This window comes from Cygnus olor, chromosome Z, assembly GCF_009769625.2.
Source record: "Cygnus olor isolate bCygOlo1 chromosome Z, bCygOlo1.pri.v2, whole genome shotgun sequence".
In the NCBI taxonomy this organism is placed as follows: Eukaryota; Metazoa; Chordata; class Aves; order Anseriformes; family Anatidae; genus Cygnus; species Cygnus olor.
This window is the reverse complement of record NC_049198.1, coordinates 24,356,544-24,378,829: the sequence shown is the minus strand read 5'-3', so window position 1 is coordinate 24,378,829 and position 22,286 is coordinate 24,356,544. Positions and strand designations below refer to the sequence as shown.

Here is a 22,286-nt window from a genome sequence, read left to right as displayed (position 1 = left end):
GGCTGTGTGCCACACCTCACCTATTCAGGAAACACTGGAAACACCAGAAGAACGTATGACTACAACATGGTTGGACCCAGAGTTATCTGATAAATATGTTGTGAGTGGTATTCATTAATTCACAAGAGGGGATGTAGTTTTGTGGCTATGGAAAGGGAATGGAAAGAGCTCAGCTGTTCCTCCTGTTTAAAACAATCTGCATCAACACTTTCCCATGTTTTAAAACACAGGCCGCATTTGCTTTTTTTTTTTTCCCCAATGTAGTTAATTGTCATTGCATTTGAAGTTCCAATGAAAGGTGTTATAAACATTATCTTCACATCAACACTTACGAAAGAAAGGGAACTTTTCTACGAGCTGTACCATCACTAGCACGCAGAGTATACTAAGTCCCCAGAACTAGTCCATCCTTTCAAAATAACAGTGGCTTCAAATGCGCCTGCTCTAAGAAAAATGAGTTGTATTGCTATGTCTGGTGAACATTCAATGAAATTGAGCATCCACTTTTTTGGTTACTGCAAGACACATACCTTCCTAAAGATTCAATTGTAAATAAACGTGTGTACACCTTCATACTATCCAAATGTACAAATCCCAGTTGGCAAAACAGCTATGGTGTTATCTCTCACTCCACAACCAACACATGTCCCCTCCTCACATGGCCACACATCCAGTGGACAAGTACCTAGCCCGAATGCACGGTGGGACCACGGAGTTCTCACGAGGGCACAATCTGCAATTCCTCTAGCTCAGTTCCATCTCTGCTTATGACTAATGGGCTTCAAGAAAGACAGGAGACCACATGACAGGGAAAACCACATTACTAAATAAAACAAAAAAAAAAAGAAAAACATAAGAGGGGAAATATCATGCAAAACAAGCCAGTCTAAACACATAGCAAGGAAAAAAGTCCCAGTGATGGACCATGAAAGGGTTAACTGCAGACCTACCCATCTGACTATTGCAGTGAGACTCCAGGTTCTGTATATTAAGATCAATATTCAGTGAATATTTTCAACAAAGCTTCCAATGCATGCTCAAGAAATAGTGAACTTTAGCAATAATTAAGCTGTGTTATAAAAACCTGCTCTTAGAAATTGGAGATTGGGAGAGGACAGTCTGGTTAGTCTAGGTCAATGTAAGACAGCTCATTACAGTATTGCTTTGTGATCAGAGTATCCTATTTAATTTTAATATAACTTATGCAATTTTTAGTATTTGACAGGGAGAAGTTCCAAAAAAAAGAATTTCAATATACAGAGTTACATTGACACATATCCTACGTTTTCTTCATTTCAACCAAATATCACCTTGTTTCTTTAAACTCATTACTTTTAGTGTCTTTGTTAAACAGTGCTGAAGTTTTGTTTTGCTCAAAAATAATCCCACTGACCTTCTGATCTTTTCAATACCTTTCTCTTAATGACTTTGATTCTGTCAGCATCTATTCATAACAGGTACCTCAAACTGCCTGCAATTCAAACAAATGTACATGTTTTCCAAGACAGAAAGGCAAGTTATAAAACAGGGAAAAAATGTTTTTGTCCCTTTATTGGTCCATAGAATATTTTCACAGATGTAATTAGAATTGATCTTTTTCATTATTATCTCAAACTCAGACCTTGTGTATTCTCCCGCTTCTTTAAATATTAACAGTTTTTAGGTTTCTCAATCCCACTTGCTTTTCAGTTCAAACTGCATAGCTGCATAATATTAAACAACATTTTCAAGATAAAGCTCAGCAGAGTGGTTTTTCTGCTGAAATTTCTAATTTGGGAAGCTGGATGCTGAATGAGGGCTACTGTGATGTGTATATCTGCTAGTATTTTCTTAACGGATTCTTGTCCTGAGAAATAATACATTAGTTCTGCACAAGAGTCAACTCTGAATTTTAAAAAATAATTTAAGAAATCATGTCAGTTATGGCCAAATAATACTTTTAAATGTCTAATCAACAAAATTAAGACTCCATCTCTGTACATAAGACTAGAAATACATTCCAGAATATAATTATGTAACAAGTAATCATATATTTGTATTATAATTATATTAAATAAAAATTCCAATGCTTAGGCACTTGCTTTTATAATATTTTTCAGACAGCACAAATGTTAAAAACTGAACTGTTTACATATTTAAATAATTATCTACCATATCCTGGAACAAACAAATGTGTAGGTAGTGAATCTTCCAACTGAGCTGAGCAAGAACACCAGTGCACAGAAAAATAAGTGAAAGGGAGCCAAAACAGTTTCCCTCTAAAGGCAAAAACTCATTTAACCGTTAAAAAAAAAAAAAAGGAAAAAAACAACCCACATAATCATTAGGGAAACTAGTTTATCTTCTATTTCTGAAAGGATATAATAAATAACAGATACAACTACAGCATGGGCCGCATCCAGGAAATCTGTGAGGTCTCTTGGACCACACACTCCCTCCAGAAAGTCACACACAGTAATCATGAAGCAACCCACTCAGGGCAATGCTCAGATCACTAACATATGGCTAGAAAAACAGACATTCCCCAAATGGTTACTACCACCTCAAGAACTACTACCATGGCCAGACTGAATAGGATAGCTACTGGCCTCTGCTCAGACTTTGACCCCCAAATAATTCCAAAGCAACAAATTTGTGCTTACATAAAGTCTTCTGTTGACTGCTTCATTTATTTTTTTTTAAACTTCCACATGGAGAAGCCCTCAGAATTGCCGACCTCTGTGGTTGTTGACTATGGCTCAGAGAAGTGGGTGTGGATCAACTTGTTCCAGCCTATGAATTACAAACATCCATACATCTAAGCAAAAGGGAAAAGACAAGCCAGTACTTCCTGACTGTTAAATTAGAGAAGAGATATGAAAACTTTCACTCAATTACTGTTTCCCCTCTAACTGGCTGTCAGGTAAGAAATACTATTGCAGTAAAACCGCCCTTATAAAGAACCATGTGCTATATTCAAAACAAAGTAGATGAAATAGGAGCCATTCAAAAAAAAAAAATTGGCTTTCAGCAGAGCCATGATTCTGGGGGAGGTACAATATACTGAATCATTTATTCCACTGTGAGAGCAAGCAAACTTCAGAGGAAAAAAAAAAAAAAAAGAGAGAGAGATCAAGCTTCTGCTGCATAGACAGGTTTAGGCTGACTATATCCATATATAGCAATTTTCCTCTTGAAATCTATATCTCAGTCACATGAAGGCCAAACAAAAATAAAGTGTACACAGAAAAAATTAAGATTTCAAGCTTAAAAAGTGGATTTGCCTCTACCCATTAAGGACAATATTGAGCAGCAATTTTCATTCTTCTCGTGGTTCGTAAATGAAGAATATTACTACATTACTTAACCATTAATGGAGTAACAGCGTGTGCATGTTACAACAAAAGAAAATTTTAATTGAAACTAGCTAAATCCAGAGCTACTGTAACATACAATTCATCCAGTATGAAAAAAATAGACAGTAATATGCAAAACCAGAATGGTACTATACTATATAGTCAAGAGTTTACAAAGTCACTGGTTTTGAATGGCAAACAGAACCAGTGGGTGGACATATTTGTTATCGTTTAAACAGGACAGTAGTTACACTGCGAGAGCAGCAGACGGACTACTTCCACCATCTGGTAATGAGATAAACACAGATTAGAAGGTACAACATTTGTTTCTCACACATAGATTTCAGAGTCCATGTTGAGCCCTTTGTGTTCACCCTCACACCCTCCCTTAGACCTTCTGCCTGCTCCTCTCTTTATGAGGACATTGCCCTGTGTGCAGCACTGTTCTAGACAATGGCTGTGAACATGTAGCTAGTGTTTATCTGTTACTGTTTTTAGCTACTCTTATCAATTACCATTCATTTAAAAAGTAAAAACACTAACACTCGACCATACCTGTTTCCTCTCTGAATAAGGAGAATTTTTGAGTTTCTGAGGCCTTGCAGGAAACCATGGGAAAGTAACGTTATAAAACAAAACACTGATTAAAAAAAACAACTATATATTTTTGAGAATTTGACTGAGGAGGGGCACCTAATGGTCTAAGCCAGCCCACAAAAATAACCATCAGATAATTTTTCCCCTAGATTGCAAACCGGTTCACCATGCTACACAATGGGACTCTAATTACCCATTCTTCATTTATCAGACCAACATCTGCCTGAAATGGGTCATAATGTCTGAAGATTTCAGAGATAAAGTGGGGTATATTATATGTGTTTGCAAAGACAGCTATGTACACTGCTCCCCTTAGCTGATGAATGTCTTCTCTCAGAGAGCAAAGCACAGGTCTTATAAACAAACTTTCACATTATCAGATACAGAAAAACACAGGTGAGTAATGAGAGAACCGATTTTGATCAATCTTCATCTTTGTTCAGTCTTCATGGTCAAGAAAATTAGACTGGAAAGGGACATTTTCCAAGTTATCTGGCTCATTTCATGCAAATCTGAAATTCAAACACCCTCACTGCAGAATGTTTTTGTAGTCAGTAAAATAATACATTCTATTTAGTTGTAAGAGCAAACATGAATGGAAAGTGAAACATCAGCTCATATGTATGCTATCCCTTGGCAAAAAACTCTACAACCATAGAAGAGGATTCAGAACAAAAAACTTCAAATGGAAGATTTGTTAATTGGTTATTAAATTATTTTTATGACACCGTTAGAACTTGCTGAGCATCTTGCTTTTACACCTTTAGGAGTCATATAGTAAAGAATAAAGAACAAGAGTGACAACTTTGACAGATAAGCCTTAATATTAATATTACTGCTACACTCTGAATTTTATCCATGATTATTACAGGAGGGAAGGATGATAGTAAAGACTTTTAAGAGTATCAATTATTTAATGATCTCCCTTCCATAATCTAACCTCCAAAAAGAATATTTAACAGTATCCTAAAAAAAAAAAAAATGGACTAGTTACATAAAGATTTGGTGGAAGAATCATTATTATGGACACTAGGTCTGAGTTCATTGACCAGTCGATGTATTGATTGACAGCAAGATAGAAGGCCTTTTTTGCAATAGTTTCTCAGCTATTTAGCTAAGTTTCTCAGCCTTTAGCAAAAGGCTAAATGAAAAATATATATATATATTAAAACTATTTCTTTTGGATTGTTTTCACATATTATATCCAACGTATGAATCCCTTCAATATATTCCCAGATTCTCTGGCAAAGAACCCTGCATTACTTTTCAGCTAAAGGTAGGTATCTGAACAGTGGCTTCACAATATCTGAGAGACTTCTCAGAGGTATAATTAGCTAATGACATGGCTGAGCCTTCCCCTGTCCATACATGAGAGGTGTTTTAGTGCAGCAGAAAAGTTAGACAACTTTCCAGTCTAAACAGAAGATTTATCTTCCTTTATCAATTCAGGAATACACAGCTGCAATGCTGCTGACTATGATTATAAGTGTTTGGCACAGCTTTAATAAACTGTCAGAACAGAACTGTATTCACTGTGTGCAAATACATCAACAGTTCAAACATTTACAGGTATCAGATGATGACACTTGAAGATACGAATACTTCTGGGGTTTCCTACAGTTTATTCTTAAGGTGGTCATAAAATAACTCTGCTGTAGTAACATTAATTACCATTCACTCAACATGAAGAGATCAAACGAACTACTACATGCAAACACCCCAACCATAACAAAACAGCACTCACTGCTATTTACAGCAAACTTCAATAGCCTCACCTACACAAACCCAAATGTTGCCTCTCAGACCTCTGTGCAGTCCTGCCCTCCCCGCCTCCAAAGCCACATACTTCAATAAAGCTCATTTCGGTATGTGAAGTGAACTGTATGGAGTTCTCGATCATCGTATTTCATCAGCATATGTGGGAACAGACTACAAAGACTCAGGAAGGAACTTCCTAATACCTGCATGATCCTTGCCTTTGTAACCTGGCCTCCACTGCAGCAGCACAGGATAACCTGGGAATTCAGCCACTGTTAACATCGATGGCATACAAAATGGGCTAATACCCAATATGAAAAACGCTCTATGGCAGCATAATCACTGCACAGACTTTCCCCCTCAGGCAATGTTGCCTTCCACCATGTCTCAAACTACAGAGAAAAGGAGGATAAAATAGTTTATTTGGTAGCAGAAAAATAGAACATTTAGGTGGTCAGACACAAAGAAGGCGGCTGATACAGTCTGGAACAGAAAGTGTTGGTAATTTAACTTCCATTGTCACCTTAGAAAAAACAGCGCTAGTATGTTAGCTTTGTCAATACTTGACAGAACAGTAAAGTATGCATGTGCAGCACATGGCTCCATGTTCATTAATGCCAGATTGCCATCTGGTACATCACCATCTGGTACGATCACCACGCAGTAAAAATTCACCCCAGAGCAGGTGTGGACACAATCACTATTCTGTCACATTTGCCAGAGTACAGGATATTGCATTCACGAGGACTTCGCACCAGCTGCGGTAGGACAAACAATACCTGGCCTGGCATTATCAGTTGTAGACAGACAAACAGTATGTGACATAGCAGAACACCTGCTAGTACAAGATGGCTAAAATTTGGGTTGACAAGGTATGTTTACGCTACATCTTTGCGTCATGTGACTACACATTTTTAATGTGCTGGTAAGTGCCCTTAGGATATACCACTGAATCTATGCTCTAAGAACCCAGTAAATCAGTGTTTGTAGAAAGGTAAGCTGCACAGCATTCTTCTTCCTCTACAGCTCTCTGTCCTGTTTGGAGATACAAGAGCTTTCAATCTTTTCTCTAACATTGTAGGGAATCTCACATATTTTGTATTCATGCCAGCAGTTACAAAGGTACCTGTAATAGAAGGGAGATGGCCTAAGAAATGCAAAACTTCCGTATTAATTAAAAATTCACACAACTGTTAGAGAAAATAAATCAGAAAAACCGAGCAAGGATGACAGACATAGCTGCTTAGATTCCCTAAATGAGACAATATGTATTATCTCATCTGGCAGTTTAGCATGACTGAAATGAAACATAATTTGTAGTTGACGCCAACTGGCAGGAGACATACAAATGTTCATGGTAATTTTTGTGTTTTGTTAAAAATGTACTTCTGTCTTAAATTATAAAGAAAACGAACAGGAGGCTTTTGGTCTACAAAGTACAATATTTGCAGATGCTACCCTGAGCTTTTAACTCACAGAAAAATGTGTCTTGAGTTTTTACAATTTAAAAAGACAAATCTAAAATTATGCCAGGTCAAATCTTCTACCCAGTACCCCTGTCTCCAAAGGCAGCCAAAAGCAGATGTCTGGGGAAGAGGATAAGAATAGTGTAAGCATTCAGTCATACTTTCCCCAAATACGCTCCAGTCTCCAACAATTTGCAGCTCAGCGACTTTCAAAGTCAGAGGTCATGCTTATGTATTTAATAATCCTCTACAGACTTTTTCTTCCATTCATTTTGTCCAGTCTCCCTTCAAATCACTATAAATTTTCAGTATCCACCACATCCTGTAGAGTTATACAAGTTAATGATGTGTGAGTGAAAACAATATTCCTTTTTGCTGTTCTGAACCCAACACCTGCTAGTTTCATTGATATGCCCATTATTGTACTAGGAGAAACAACGATCCCTACCAGCCTCAGCATACCATGCATGATTTTATAAAACTATCATTGCCTCCCCAGTTGTCTATTTTCCTCATCAACTTAAATGTTCTTTGTACAGAAGGTGTTAAGCATCTGCAATTGCCCTTGTAGAACTTCTGTAGTTTTTTCCCAGTTCCATTGAACCTTCTTGACATGGTGGTCCAGAAATGCAGATAATACCCAAGATGTACCCCCAGGATACAAATGGTAGATTCCTAACATTCCGTTTTTTTGTTTTGTTTTGTTTTGACTGTGACATACTCACAGAAACATTTATTACAAGTGTATGTTCTTATATCCACAAGATAACAGACAGCTTAGAGGCCATCACTTTATAAGCAAAAGTCAGTCTGTTTTACAGCATATACTGTTTCACTGCCCAGTTACTTGGTCTTATAAGGTATTTGTGCCCATATTTGCTACCCTGAATAACAAAACAGCACGTGCAAATTCTATCCTCTATCATTTCTTCTGAATCACATATGAAGAAATGAACAGCACTGGCAAATGAACAGATAGATCCATGCACATCTACACTGGTAACTTCCCTCTGTTGTGACAACAAACTGCTTATGTCCACACTATTTTTTGTTTTCTTTCTTGCCTGTGCAAGAAGCTTTGCTTTTCCCCACGATGATAGCTGCTTGTTTTCCTTAGGAACCTTTCTGAAGTCTCAGAAACCTAAAAATCAACCCCATCTCCATTATCTATATGCTTCCAGGTTTATGATGTATTAATTCCCCTTGAAAAATTCATGTTCTCTAATCTCATATTTATGCGTGTGTCCACCATGCCTACTCCTTGGTACACACCACACAGACTTCAGGCACACTGGTTTGTGGTTCCCTGAATCTCCCCTGGAATCCGACCGAAACTGCCACACGTTTACCATTTTCAGTCCTTCGTTACCAAAGCACTTTACAGAAAATGTCATGGCACATTTAGCAATTATTTTATTTGAGTCAGCTTTCTGTACCTCCTGTCAACATTTCAGATGGCAACTGACCTTCTAACTAGTCTCCCATGAAAAAGTACTCCCTTGCAGAAACTTCCATCCATTTCTTCCACCACAAACAAAAAAAGCAAAACTTAAAATTAGTTTTCTACTATTGCCCCACCTTCCCCAAATATTCTTTATTTCCCAATAATCTGTTGGTCCTATAAACTTTTGAGAAGACTTCCTGCTCCTCAACTTATTCCTTAAATTATTTTTTAACCTGCCTTCTTACAGATAATTAATTTTGCCAGAGTTTGTCCCTTCCGTTTTCCTCTTTCAGACACAACCTGTACTAAAGAACTAAAGCTACTACCCCCAAAACCGCATTTTTCAAAAAGCATTGATTACACAATGGTCTAGTATTAATATCACAAAAATAACTAAGGATGGAGGCCAACAGTTTCTTATGAAAAATGTTAGCACCATCACCTGTAAACTAACTGAAAGACTTGAGAAGAAAGGAGGTTTCTCTCTGAGCATTAACATCTCCATGAACTGCTTTTCCCAATCTACAGGATCATCAGAAGTCTGGTGAATTTTTCATTCCACAGATTCTTCAATACAGATGGCTAATTTAAACCACTTGCTCTACAACGAAAATACTTTATTTTTCTCTATGACATCTCCTTCCATGAAAAGGATAGCTACATTTAGAAAAAAATAGACTTAGCCAAAAATGTCTTTCCTTTTGTAAGTTAGGGTTATCAAAAATATTTGTCCACACCATACATATCCAGAAAAAAAGTAACCTATTATATTAGCAGATAATGATAACCTAGAGAAGGTAGCATGTTTGTTAGGGGAAGAGATGAGAACTCAAAGTAGAAGAACGACCTGAAAAATAGTGTCATCTTCAGTAAGAAGTGTGCAAGATGCAGCAGTCAGGCTGAAACAATAAGCAATAAAACAAGCAGTGAGAATGATGTCTTAAAACACTTGTCCTCAGATGAGGATCTGCCTAAACATGAAAAAAGAGTTAGTGTTGCAAAAACATTATTTCAGCAAATATGAAGAGGATCCCATTCAGTTTTATTCAATGTCATTAAAGCCTCAGATCATATGGAGTCTTAATTTGGGCTGAAAATTTCAAAATAGATGTGAAGCAATGAAAGATCACCCAAGAAATACATCTAAAATAACTGGTGTGCAAGAAAAAAAAAACACCTCTGAGGTTAAAGAACTGAGCTTAAAGAAAAAGCAGACTACAGTAAAAGCAGTAAGAAGTAACCCAATAAAAACACTTGATAAGAAAAACAACTGTCTTCTCTGTCCAAGACAGATGTAGGATGGTGTTAAACTACAACAATAAAGGCATGAATTGGATAACATGAAAAGAAAAATTTCCCATGGCAAGATGATGTTAAAGAGATTGCTGAGTCCCTTAAGAACAAGTCACATATAACAGATATAGAAGTTCCTAACTTGAAGCAGATGAATAGATTGGATAATTCATAAGGTTTCTTCTATCCTGTCTTTTTGTGATCATTTCATAGAATATGACTCATAAAATATCCCAACTTGAAAGAGACCCACAAATATCATTGAGTCCAACACATGTCACTACACAGGACTACCTAAAATTTAAACCCTATGTCTGAGAGTGTTGTTCAGACACTCCTGAACTCCAGCAGCTCAGTGCCATAACCACTGCCGTGGGGAGCCTGTTCCAGTTCCCGACCACCCTCTCGGTGGAGAACTTTTTCCTAATATCCAGCCTGAACCTTCATTGTTGCAGCTCCATGCCATTCCCTTGGGTCTTATCGCTCTAGACCCTTCACCATTTTGTTACCATTTTGGAAGCTCCCTAATAGTTTTATGCCCTTCTTATACTGTGGTACCCAAAACTGCATGCAGTGCTTGAGGTGAGGCCGCACCAGCACAAGAGCAAAGCACAACAATCACTTCCCTCATTATTTGCTTGGGACTTGAATCAGAATCTCTTCTGTCCAGTGATGACGAACAAAAACAGAGTTACAGGGCTGCCTTGGAAAGACAAGGTTACAAGCAGCCTGCTCATACACAAGCTTTTTATACAGACCCTCTCCCTGGCCGTATCCAAGAAGTTTGTGGAAAGAAAGGAAGTCTAGGAGCATCCAAAAGCTCGATGAATTGTGCCAAAAGCATGGGCTTCTTTTTTCTAACCTTCTCCAGATATCCCTCAAACATGCATTGGAAGCAGATGCATACTACGCACATGGGCATGTGCAAGAGTGCTGATGCATCCTGGAAATAACAGATCGTGTATTCACTGTGTAATGCATGCAATATGAAACCGCAAAACTATATAAATTATGCTGATATGGGCTAGTCAAGCGTCAAAGAATTAGAGCATTCCTAATGCTCTGTTTTAGTCTGGACTTTCACCCTTTCACGTTAACATGTCCCATTCTTGCACTGAGCAAACTCAAGAGAGACTGGATATTTCTGTTCTCCAAATTTGGCTGCAATAAAAGGCAAGCTCTAATTCAAGCTGTCAGGGCTGTCATGGAATGTGGTCTGGGTCACTTAGATATAAAGATTGGTTGAAGGTAATTACACTGATTTTATGCAGTCATGATCATGACTAATGACTGAATAAACATGTATGCTCAACACAAGCCTCATGCACATTTCTGAAAACTGGCTACCTCCACTCAATTATCTAGCATCTCAACAGAGCAATCAGCTGGTCAGTCTGTGGAAAATCTTGCACTCCAGCTGTCATGTACTATGTCTATTAGTAGCTTAAAGAAAACCTAAAACAGAGAGAAAAATGAGATCTTAGTTAACTCTTGAAAGGTAAGCCATACCAGAGCAGCACTATTATGAGAAAAATCAATGCACAGAGGGAACAGGGAGAGGACATTGCATTAAACTTTGTATTGAGCATAAAATTATAACCTCACTATCATGCCAAACTTGGCCCACCACTTCATGTTGAACTCACAAGTTAAAATGATTTCTTAAAAGCACAGAAACAAGTCCTCAAATGACTGAATTTAAAATTAACATATGTGCAACCAATTTCAACACATAAAAAAGGTACATAAAAAGTACATTAAAATATTTAGACTAGAACCTACATTTGAAATTTCCATTTAAGTGCTCTCATTTCTAACCAGAATTTTCTTATAAACTTTAAATTACCCAGACCCACCTGTGCAGAACGATGGTCAGGTTTTATCAGTTGTCTCATTTGAAACACAGCTGCAATTGCTAAAATTGTCACATCGACCACGTATACTTCCTGTCTTATTCTGTGAAATAAATTACATCAATGGAAGGCTGAAGTTGAGAATTCGCATAAGGTGCTCTCCACTGATTACAAGCACTACTCAATGCACACTATTTATAAATACTAAACAGTTGTACAAAAAGATGCTGTTCTTTGCATGCAAAGAACTTTCTTGAGACATTCTGTAGAAATCTTGTTTCAGTAAACTTGCAGTGGTTTTAACACTGCTGGGCAGCTGAACTCTACCACAGCCATTCTCTCACTCCCCCTCATCAAAAGGTAAGGGCGAGAAGGGGCTCAAGGTTTGAGATAAAAGGCAAGAAGCAACAGGGATATCACTTACCCATTATCCTCACAGGTAAAACAGACTCAGCATAGGGAGATTATATTTATTGCCTATCTCTAGCAGGCTACAACAGTGAGAAACTAAAAGCAAATTAAAAAGACTTTCCCCCATCCACCCTCTTTCAAATCCTCCCCCTCCAAGCGATGCAGGGGAATGGGGACTGTGGTCAGGCCCTGGCACTTCGTCTCTTTGGTCATGGTCACTCTGTGCCCCCACTCCACGTGGGGTCCCTCCCACAGGATGCCATCCTTCCCGAACTGAGCCTGCGGGGGCTGCCCACAGGCAGCAGCTCTTCAAGACCTGCTCCCACATGGAGCACGGGTCCCCCATGGGCAGCAGCTCCCCCCAGAGCCCCTGCTCCTGAGGGGGCTCCTCTCCACGGGCTGCAGCTCCGGCCCGGGGCCTGCTCCTGCGGGGGCTCTCCATGGGCCGCAGCCTCCTCCAGGCCACATCCACCTGCTCCACCGGGGGCTCCTCCACGGGCTGCAGCGTGGAGATCTGCTCCATGTGGGACCCATGGGCTGCAGGGGGACAGCCTGCTCCACCAGGGGCCTCTCCACAGGCCGCAGGGGAACTGCTGCTGCCTGCCTGGAGCACCTCCTGCCCTCCTGCTGCACTCACCTGGGGGGCTGCAGGGCTACTTCCCACTCCTCACTCTCAGCTGCTGTAGCACACCATTTTTCCCTTCCTTAAATCTGCTCTCCCAAAGGCCCAACCAGTGTCTCTCCCTGGCTCAGCTCTGGCCAGCAGTGGGTCGCTTTTGGAGCTGTCTGGAGCTAGCTCTGGTCTGACATGGGGCAGCTGCTGGGCTCTGCTCACAGAGGCCACCCCTGCAACTCCCCTGCTACAAAACCCTTGCCATGTAAACCCAATATAAAGCTCCAGACATCTGACAGATTGAACTCTCATTTGCAGCACTTTGTCTTTTACACATGCTTTACTGCAAAAACAGTAACTATGTTTACAACACTGCATATATATCACTTGTTTCAGAAAAAAAAAATAAAGACTAAATGTAAGATTACTCTTTTTTTACAGCTTTCTCTCCACAAAGTTTCTGTTTGCATAGGACATTATCAAAGGAAAACACGTTCTAAGATACCAACACACAAGCACGCAACCATTAAAATAAAGCTTCTCTCAAATGTATTTGAAGACATATAAACCCAGTGCATTAGCACCACCACACACTCTAGTAAAGAGGTCAGTTTCTGAGAAAGAAGGCTCAGTGCAAACTCTGAAAAAAGTGTTTACAATGATCCCAGATGTAAGCCTTGCAAACAGCAATTCACTGACCTATGTAAACTTATTTGCTTTTCAAGTAATCTTCTGGTGAATACCATTGCAAAATCTATAAACACAGATGGCACCAACTGGCACCCTATCTGCAGTCTCAACAGAAGATCAAATACAGAGCCTGAACTTATCCTCCCACATCACAGGTGATTCTTTCCAAACAGGTTTATGGGATTACAACTAGAAACGGAATGAAGTTGTGCCACAGCTATCCATAGTCCCTGCTACCTTAAGAAGTCACACTCCTTAAATGAAACTACTTTAAAACCTGAATGGCCTTTAACAAACCATTGCAACATTTCAGTTCAAATGACATCCAAGTTATTATTGCTAAAATTAACATGTTCGCACTTTCTATTAGCAGTAAACTAAAAATAATTATCCTAAAGCAACATAACATATGAGTCTACTTTGTATCCAAAAAACTTGCAAGATGAAAAGGCCAATGACACACAATAAAATTTTAAAATAAATATCAATTGTACTAGTTAAAGCCCATTAAATGATTTTATCTACAAAACTTACTATTATTCATCTAGAACAAAGCAACAGCATAGCTATTGTTAATGGTGAATTGTCATAAATGATGCATGAGAGCACATACAAAACATGCAATGTCAGATGTTTGCATAATGAAGGCCAATTAATGAACTCTAATGCTAATTCAAAACCAAAACATTTTCACAGATAAGACTACACATACCATGTATATAACATGGATCTAACTATATCTCCAGTCTTTAAAATAATATGATGGTATTAAGGCAATATAACTTGAAATGGGACACTGACACCAATGATAAAGGAAGCTGTACAGCTGCTTTGGCAAAATTCTTTCATTAATCTTTTCTTCAAGAAGCAAAAATGATCTGAAAACCAGTTTAAAGTACAGTTTCCTTGTGTGTTGGGGTTCAGTTGTAACTTAGTCATCTCAGATGGTTGCAACACTATACAATGTTTTCTCCAAGACCTTTTTTTTCTCTTTTGACAGTATTTCAGAGTTTATCATTTAGTTTCCATGCTTTCACCAGAGGCCCTCAACCCTTAAAAAACAAAACATGCAAACAAACAAAATATTTAAACTGATGCAAATAAAAAATGTTTCAAGGAACAAATATTGTTGCAGCACTCTGCCCACACAGCTATGTTTAAATGTTCTGGATTCTCCTTTGAAGAGCTCACATCTAATTTGACCAGAAAGCTCCAAATTGAGAGAAAGTTTTTGTATGATTCTGAGGACCAGGAGACAAGGAAAATTGGAGAAATTAATCTTTACCAACAGACTAATTTATTTACGTTTTACATTTACAGTATTCTAGTGATCATGTCAAAAACACAGCTGTCTCTAATTATCTTCTACTGTGATTTATTGTGCTTGGTCATGGAAAAGGTAATTGCTCAAGTGCTACATGTATTCCCTAAGTTCAGAATTTCAGGTATATTCCTGATCTGCTCACACAGATTGGTTGCATTTGCAGCCACTTACTTGAATTTTGCAGCAAAGTTATACCTTAATTATTTTTTCATTATGGATTTATTTTCTTTGGAGTTACTTTCCACAAAACCTTCTTCTAGAAAAATACTTCTAGGAAAATTGATTGTTTTATTATCTGATTAAGTGGTGTTAAAATGCTTATCTGTGATCTATGTCTGACCTCCTAAAGTCTAAACCTAGGGAGAAAATAAGACAATTAAGAAAAATCTCAGATCAGCAGTATTTTCCAAAATGCATTAACTATGATCAACAACATAACGTGAAAATGACTGAAATTATGTAATTAGAAGATTGTTTAAAAATAAAATAATAGAACTGCTCTAGGTTTCAGAGCCATGAAGGTGGCTCCCAAGCAACGTAAGCAGACAAATAATAACAACACTAGTTTTTTCCTTGCCTTTACTAAGGCCGTATATTCAATTTAATTCCAGTTCATCTGAAGGTGCCACAATGATTTTGGAATAACACACCCTTTTAGTTCTGCATTTACAGGGAAGATTTTGGACACTATGACCTGGGATAATTCTATCAATTTTTGTGAAAACTGGAAAACCAGAAGTTGGAAATGGCCCAGACAAAACTTACCAGACTTATCAACTACAATCACATCAGCAATTGCCTCTGCATCAAAGAAAGGGCTCTGACAGCTGGTAATACCTTCCAGCCACTCAACGCCTCTGCCCTTGCTCCCAAGCCAGTTAAAAATGCTGACACGCAACACAATTTATCCCCTCGGCAGAAAGGAGTGAAATGGGAACTGTTATGGGTGAAGGGAGACATTGAAAGCAGAGAAGAAAGGGGCAAGAAGGCAAGGTATGGGGAGAGCCCCTATTGATGGGAAGGAAGGAATGGGGGACACAACAGCTTCTCACTCTTGCCCTGTAACGAGTTGGCTTGAAGGTGATGAGGAAGAAAGTCCTACAAACTGGTTGTCGCCTACCATGGAGAACCAGGAGCTTGCTCAGGGCTAGGGATGTATTGAGTCAGCTATGAGCTTCCACCCCATGTTCAACGCAGCCTCCAGTCACAAACACTGCTTTGCTTTCACTGGGGAGCCATCCAACTGGTACTGAGCGCATCTAACACAGGAGAAACTTGTGGAAATACAAAGCTTGATGAATAGTCATTGTGTTCTTCAGATCACTCAGAAAAATCATGAATCCTCCTTTCCATCTAATGATTATTTAAAAAACACTGCCTACACCACTGCAGTACACAAAACAAGACACTGGGTTTCTTGCCTGGTGCCAGCTACAGGATGACCCGCAGCCCAGCGAGGCTCTTCCAGGCTGTGCAGTGACCTACAGCACTTCATCTGTCACTGCCCTGCTGTAGTACACAGCACCACAAGCACTGTGCACAACTACAGGCTACAACACAAAAATGGACCACAGCAATTACTGGCTTCCTTTCAGCCTTTGCTTTCCGTATTCCCAACCCAAGCTTGCCAGCACAGCACAATCAAGAGCAACTTAGGTGATGTGGTGGAACATGCTTTGATTGAGTAGGAAGAAAAGGAATATAATGTTCTTGTGCAGAAATGCTGTGTCCAGTCACAGTAAATTATATTCTTAAAAACAATCGACCCACTACTGTTACTTGCCCAATATGTGGGTACATCATCACCCAAGCATGTCCTAGAACGTTTAATAGAAACAGATGATTAACTAAAAAAAAATTAAAAAAATAAAAAAAATAAATAAAAAACACAGATAAAGTGAGCAATTTCCTAAGTAGTGATTAAAAACACCCTATGACCAACACAGAGAAAACTTGTGAAGAAAGCAGAGATGTGAGTAAAGCCGTAGTGGTTGCAGTTAGCCTACACAATGAAAATCAAGTAACAGTACCATGAAACTGCGTCCGAGATAAAACCCTTTCATTAGCAACTGCTGTGATAGAGCAGATGCAGATACCCTGCATCTAACAGTGGCTGGAAAAAGGAAAAATACTCAAAAAGATGCCAGAGATTAATTAGGATTACACCTTTGTAGCATGTTTTATTCAGAGGAATAAAGAGGAGTATTGATTTAGTGTCACTGACGCTTTCTAATAAACCCCTCTTTGTGCACAGTAGATTTTAGGCCTCGGTAAGTTACAGTTCTGTGAGGTTTCCCTGACCAAAAGCCAACCTTCCCCTTGAAAAAACCAGGGCTTCTGCAGGTGTGAGCTTGTATAGCCAGAACCCAGTGCGGGACTGGGATGGAGCTGACAGTAAGATATCTGTAATGGTGCCTAGGAATGTTTTCCTAAGAACGCCAAACCTTTTAATTAACATATATAACATTTTCTTCCAGATGAGGTCAGCCGGAGCTTTTCATTGTCTCGGTTATTCCCCGTAACGCATCTCCCAGCGGGATCTGTGCATCCGCAGCGTCTCACACGCTCGCTTCTGGCACAGCACAAGCTCGCCGGGTTGGGGCAGCCCAGCCACGCTGCCACCACGGCTGCCGGCAGGACGAGCACTTGCCGGGACACAGCGCTGCCAGCCCGTGCCGTTCGCTTCGCTCGGCACACCCGCGACTTCCAAACCCCGGCACCGAGCCAGCAGCCCTCTGCCGACACCCGCGCCGTGCGCTCCCCTCCCTGCCCCGCAGGACCCCAGGGAACAAACCGCACCCAGACCCCTCAACAAGCATCGCCATTGGGGGCGAGGGGACGAAAAAAAGCCGCACGGGGGTGGGGTGAGCAAGGCGCTGGCACCATCCCCGGTTCCCCTTCCCCTTCCCCGCAGCGCCGGCGCCCTCCCGAAGCTCTCCGCCTCCATCCCCGCCGCCGCCCCGGCGCCGTGCCCGCGGCCCCGGGCTCTCTCCCGGGGGCACGGAAAGGGAGCGCTGCCAGCGCCCCGCTCCCTCCCTCCCTCCTTCCTTCCTTCCTTCCCTCCCTCCCTCCTCCTCCTCCTCCTCCTTCCCCGCCTCACCTCGGCCGGGCAGCGCCCGCTCCCCGGCGGCTCCTCCGCGCTGCGGCCCCGCCGCCACCATGCGCCAAGAGAGGAGGGTTTGGGATCCCGGCGAGCGCCGACCCGGCCGCCCCCAGCCGGAGGGAGGGAGGGAGCCGCGGCGAGGGGAGGGACGCGGCGGCTCTGCCCTGCCCACCACCGGCCCCTCCATCGGCAGCCGGGGGGCGCCGCCGGGCGCACCGAGGCCGCGGGTGTCCCGCGGGGCTGCCGGGGGGTTCGCCAAATGGCCGGCCGTGGTCTGCCCCCCGCCGCCGGTGGCTTGTTAGCTTATCGACAAGTTATCTGTAAATCTGCTATTTTCATTTTTTTTTTTCCCCTGGAATCTTTTCCCCCTCAAAACTAGTCATTTTCACTCCATCTCCCTTACAAATCCCAGTCAACATTCTTCCAGTTCCAAAGAAGCACCCTGACGACACAGGCTTTTTAAGAGTTCTGTGATTTTTAAAGCGTTGTAAGTTGTCTAGTTCTGTGTCTAAGAGCAGTGATCCGCAAATATCTGCAGAGAAAATTACGGTTTGGGCTTGGGCATGTCTCCACGTGCTGGTGCTATTCCCTGCTCTTATGCCCTCACGTAACGTGCTGGTAGCTGCAAGTGGGTGACAGGTGTATGTAACTTCACACAGCTTTCCTCAGTCAGCTCCACTTGCTAGACTGGAACTGGCAGTTGCAGTAGATAAGCCAGCCGTTACACGGGTAAATAAAATAAATCACCCCGGGTATCTCAGGGCATAAACAAACTGCAACACCAATGTAAAACTCGATTTGCTGCAGCTAATTCTGCCCTCCTCCAGGGAAAAAGTAAGCTCTCCTTTCACAGCTATCAGAGCGGTATCTTCCATGAACACTGCGTTTGCTGGAAGCTGTGTAGTTGCTCTTCCACCCTGACAGCCCAAGGGGATCTACAGGGGCTGGTGCAGCCTGGAGCTACAAGGTCTTCGCCAGGCCTGTGCAGAGGCATAGTCCTTCTCACTGCATCCAGTCATGGGCCTCTGCCTTTTTGATTAGTGCCTGCTGCTTAGAAAGCCAACAGCCTGTTAGTGTTTTCATGCATGTATGTAGGTTGAAGAGGAAGAAACAAGCACAAATAAACAAGAATAATGTTCACGTAGCAGAGCTATTAAAAACATATACAGGTATTTACATTTAGGAAAATGGAGCAATGCTTTCATGCCTATGTTTATCTTCCAAACCTTACTTGCATTACTTTTCCCCTTTCTTTCTGAAGGAGTCATCAACTGCAACATTCTAACAAACTTTTATTAAGTATATTTTAGCTTGTTCCTAATAAAGACTCCAAAGATTCATTTTTAACAAAATAAGGGTGTCTTTGTAAAGCTGAACTCTCTGTGACCTCTGAGAGTAGCTACTTTTACATACAATAGGAGACAACTCAATAGGCCCGTCCAAAAATAAACATCTGTTTAAAGAATATTTTTACCCTAGAGACTTCAAACAAACAGGGCAGTTACAATGTTAGTTGGTAATACAAAATGAATGTAATAGATGTATTGATTCGCAAAAGCTATAATGCATTTTGCATTCCAGCCTTTGAGTACACTTTGAGCTGCTCTCTGCGATAGATGTTTCTACCACTTCTGGATCAGAGTGTTTTCCCAAACAGATAAAAGGCCCGTGCTATTTCAAAAGGATGTGTTAGAGCCGTGAGAGTCCATCAATAACATCAAACTGGGGAGTATAAAAACAGCATTGCAAATACTCTTGTAGCAAAGAACATGTTTCTTACTGATCACTGGTCATCTACTAACTCATAAAAAGATAAAATGAAGTGCCTATTGATTTAATAGAGATTATCTATAATGAAAGGAAATAATTATTGCCATCCCTGTTATATCTATTTACGAAGTTCCCCGTGCTTCTAAAGACAGGCACCTGTGTGTGCCCAAGCCACCTAAAAGTTTCACTGCGATTTACAGATGGGATAAGGAGTGATGTGATGGCTGTTGTGATAGCGGATCCAGTGGTGGCAGCAGCCTTTTCTTCCTCCTCCATTCATTGTTTGCCTTCAGAAGAGAACTAAGTGTTTTGAGAAGTAAGGGAAGAGAGACACTCCTGACTGGGTCTCCACAGGGAGGTCAGGGTTCAGACACATTTTAATGCAATGTCCTCTCCTGGCTAAATGGAGACAGCTTCCTTTTGGGATGTGGTACCCGACAAGTATAGCTTACAATGATCCATAAAGCATTAATCCTGGTGCTAGCATCTCTGCAGCTGGAGTAATGAAAAGTCTGAAAGTGCAAATGCTAAACCAAATGGCATACTTGCAGCATCCCAGAGGAAATGTCCAGACAAGCTACTCAAAAATACCCAGCAGGAGCAGTTATGCAGCCCTGCTATCAGCTAGTGCCCGTGTGCAGGCTCAGCAATCAGATATGTGATTACTAACAGGAATGGTGGCACCTGATCTTAAGAAAAGAGTAACCCATCCAAAGGGCAACCATGGCTGTGAACATTTTAATTTGGGCTGTCAGATAGCCTGGTCCCACGGGGTGCTGTCTGGTCATCAGCACTGATCGTTACACTTAGCTTTCACCACACTGCCCTGAGTGGAGAAACCTTTGTGGCAAGCTGGGTCTTGGGCTGTGGGGCTGACCAAGCCTGGTGTTTAGGATAACAGCCAGCAGCAGGCAGGTTTTGCAGGTAGGAAGGCAGGTAGGAACCAGCACTCCAAAAACACCGGAGGGCTGGGCTGCACTAACTGCCAGCATGGCCAGAGGGGCCAGCAGGTCCACTGGAGCATCTAACACATGGAGCAGCTAGCAGAGCCTTCCTTTCCTTCCCCATGGACATGAGACCTCCCTCCCAGGACGGTACAGAGCTCAGAAGTTTGTCTGCGTAATTCTGTAGTAGGTGTCAAAAAGCCTAAAGCAGGCAGGCTGGCAGTGTTAACAAGGTATGCAGAGGGCCAGCTGTTGATGCACGAAGTGATTTAATACTTGTACAGGTGTAACTCCAGCGTGTGAACTGGTGAGAGAGACCTACAGCAGGACATAGACCAGCAAACAAGTATACAGAAGCAGGCCTGCAGAGTTTATCCCTACCACCAAGGTCTGGGACTCCAACAGATCTAACCATACCAAGCTCTTTTATTTTTAGTTTGAAAAGATTATTTATTAGAATCAGTGTGAGGAACTTGTTGATTCCTTCAAGCAAAGCACTGAGGTATTAACACTAGTGAATTACAATATTGTCTTTGATGTGCAGATCTAAACATTTTATTTTGATTATCTGAAACCCAACTGCACAAACAAATAATTCATCACCAGAACTTAACACGTATGCATTATACAAACAGGAAACTGAGACGTCAAACAAGCACACTTTGGATTAAGTAATATATTAGATGGAAAAGTTGATATAATGTTTTTTCCTCTTGCTCATAGATCTTCCCAACTATTAACTTCATAGGCATTCATTTGTTTAGACAATTTTCCTCCTTAAATATCAGTTTGCTTATAACCCCAGATAATAATACCTGACATCATTCTGACAGGTCTATTTAAATTCTCCACAGACTGTAAGAACGAAGGATTATTTCACCCTGAAATTTCCTGAAATTCACCTGAACAAATACAGCCTTGGATGTGGCCCAAAAATATTCTCTGAAGGTTATAAGAATAGAACATAGACAGGGCAGACAAAACAGGATAGCAGAAAGTACAACCAAATAGTCTATTACATCGAAATAACTAGCAAATAGCACATAGGTTGGAAAGCAGAATGGACACACTTTGGCTCAAAATGAAGCTCCATGAATAGTCACTGGAAACTATTAAAAATTCTGGAGAAGATACAAAAATATCTGTATGTTGCCTACAAAAAGCTAAAAAAGAACAAAGGGAATATCATGTACACATACTAGAATTAGAAGTAATTATGTTAAACAGCAAATCAATCTTAACCCTATAATCTTTAGATACATGCATATTAGATATACTCCCTAATTTTATTTAGTTTCCTTTATTTTATTTTTTTTTTTTCCAGTGGCTTTTGTTCCAAAACCTTATCACTGTGGGAGACTGGAATAAATTGGAATATTCTGTTGAAATAAATGGTCTGACTATAGGGACATACAGTAAATAATTTTGTGCAAGGAACATAATGATCAGTGGTTTGAAGAACAATGTTACAAACTGAACTAGTCTGGAGAACTCTGATAGAAAATGAGGAGTTAAGGAGACAAAAAATGGTGGGAACTATAAGAAAGAGATGAACCAACACTGGAAGAGTTGAGAAGTCAGTGGGAACAGAGTGAGGGTAAGGGTGTCATTTTGCTATGGTTTGTTTATTCTTCTCCCCCTGAAGTAAAGTAAGATATAAGACATCAGCTGAGAAAGATCTCAAG

General features: G+C 40.7%; 1 protein-coding gene across 2 annotated transcripts in view; it reads right to left on the bottom strand.

Annotated features, from left to right (window-relative positions):
* The window catches only part of LHFPL2 (LHFPL tetraspan subfamily member 2), a 140,367-nt gene extending 122,353 nt beyond the window's left edge, over positions 1 to 18,014 (bottom strand). For both annotated transcript variants that reach the window (XM_040541615.1, XM_040541611.1), the window contains exon 1: positions 17,885 to 18,014. The gene's annotated coding sequence lies outside the window, so the exon portion shown is untranslated. The remainder of the gene's footprint in view (positions 1 to 17,884) is intronic.
* Between the last annotated feature and the right edge of the window lie 4,272 nt (positions 18,015 to 22,286).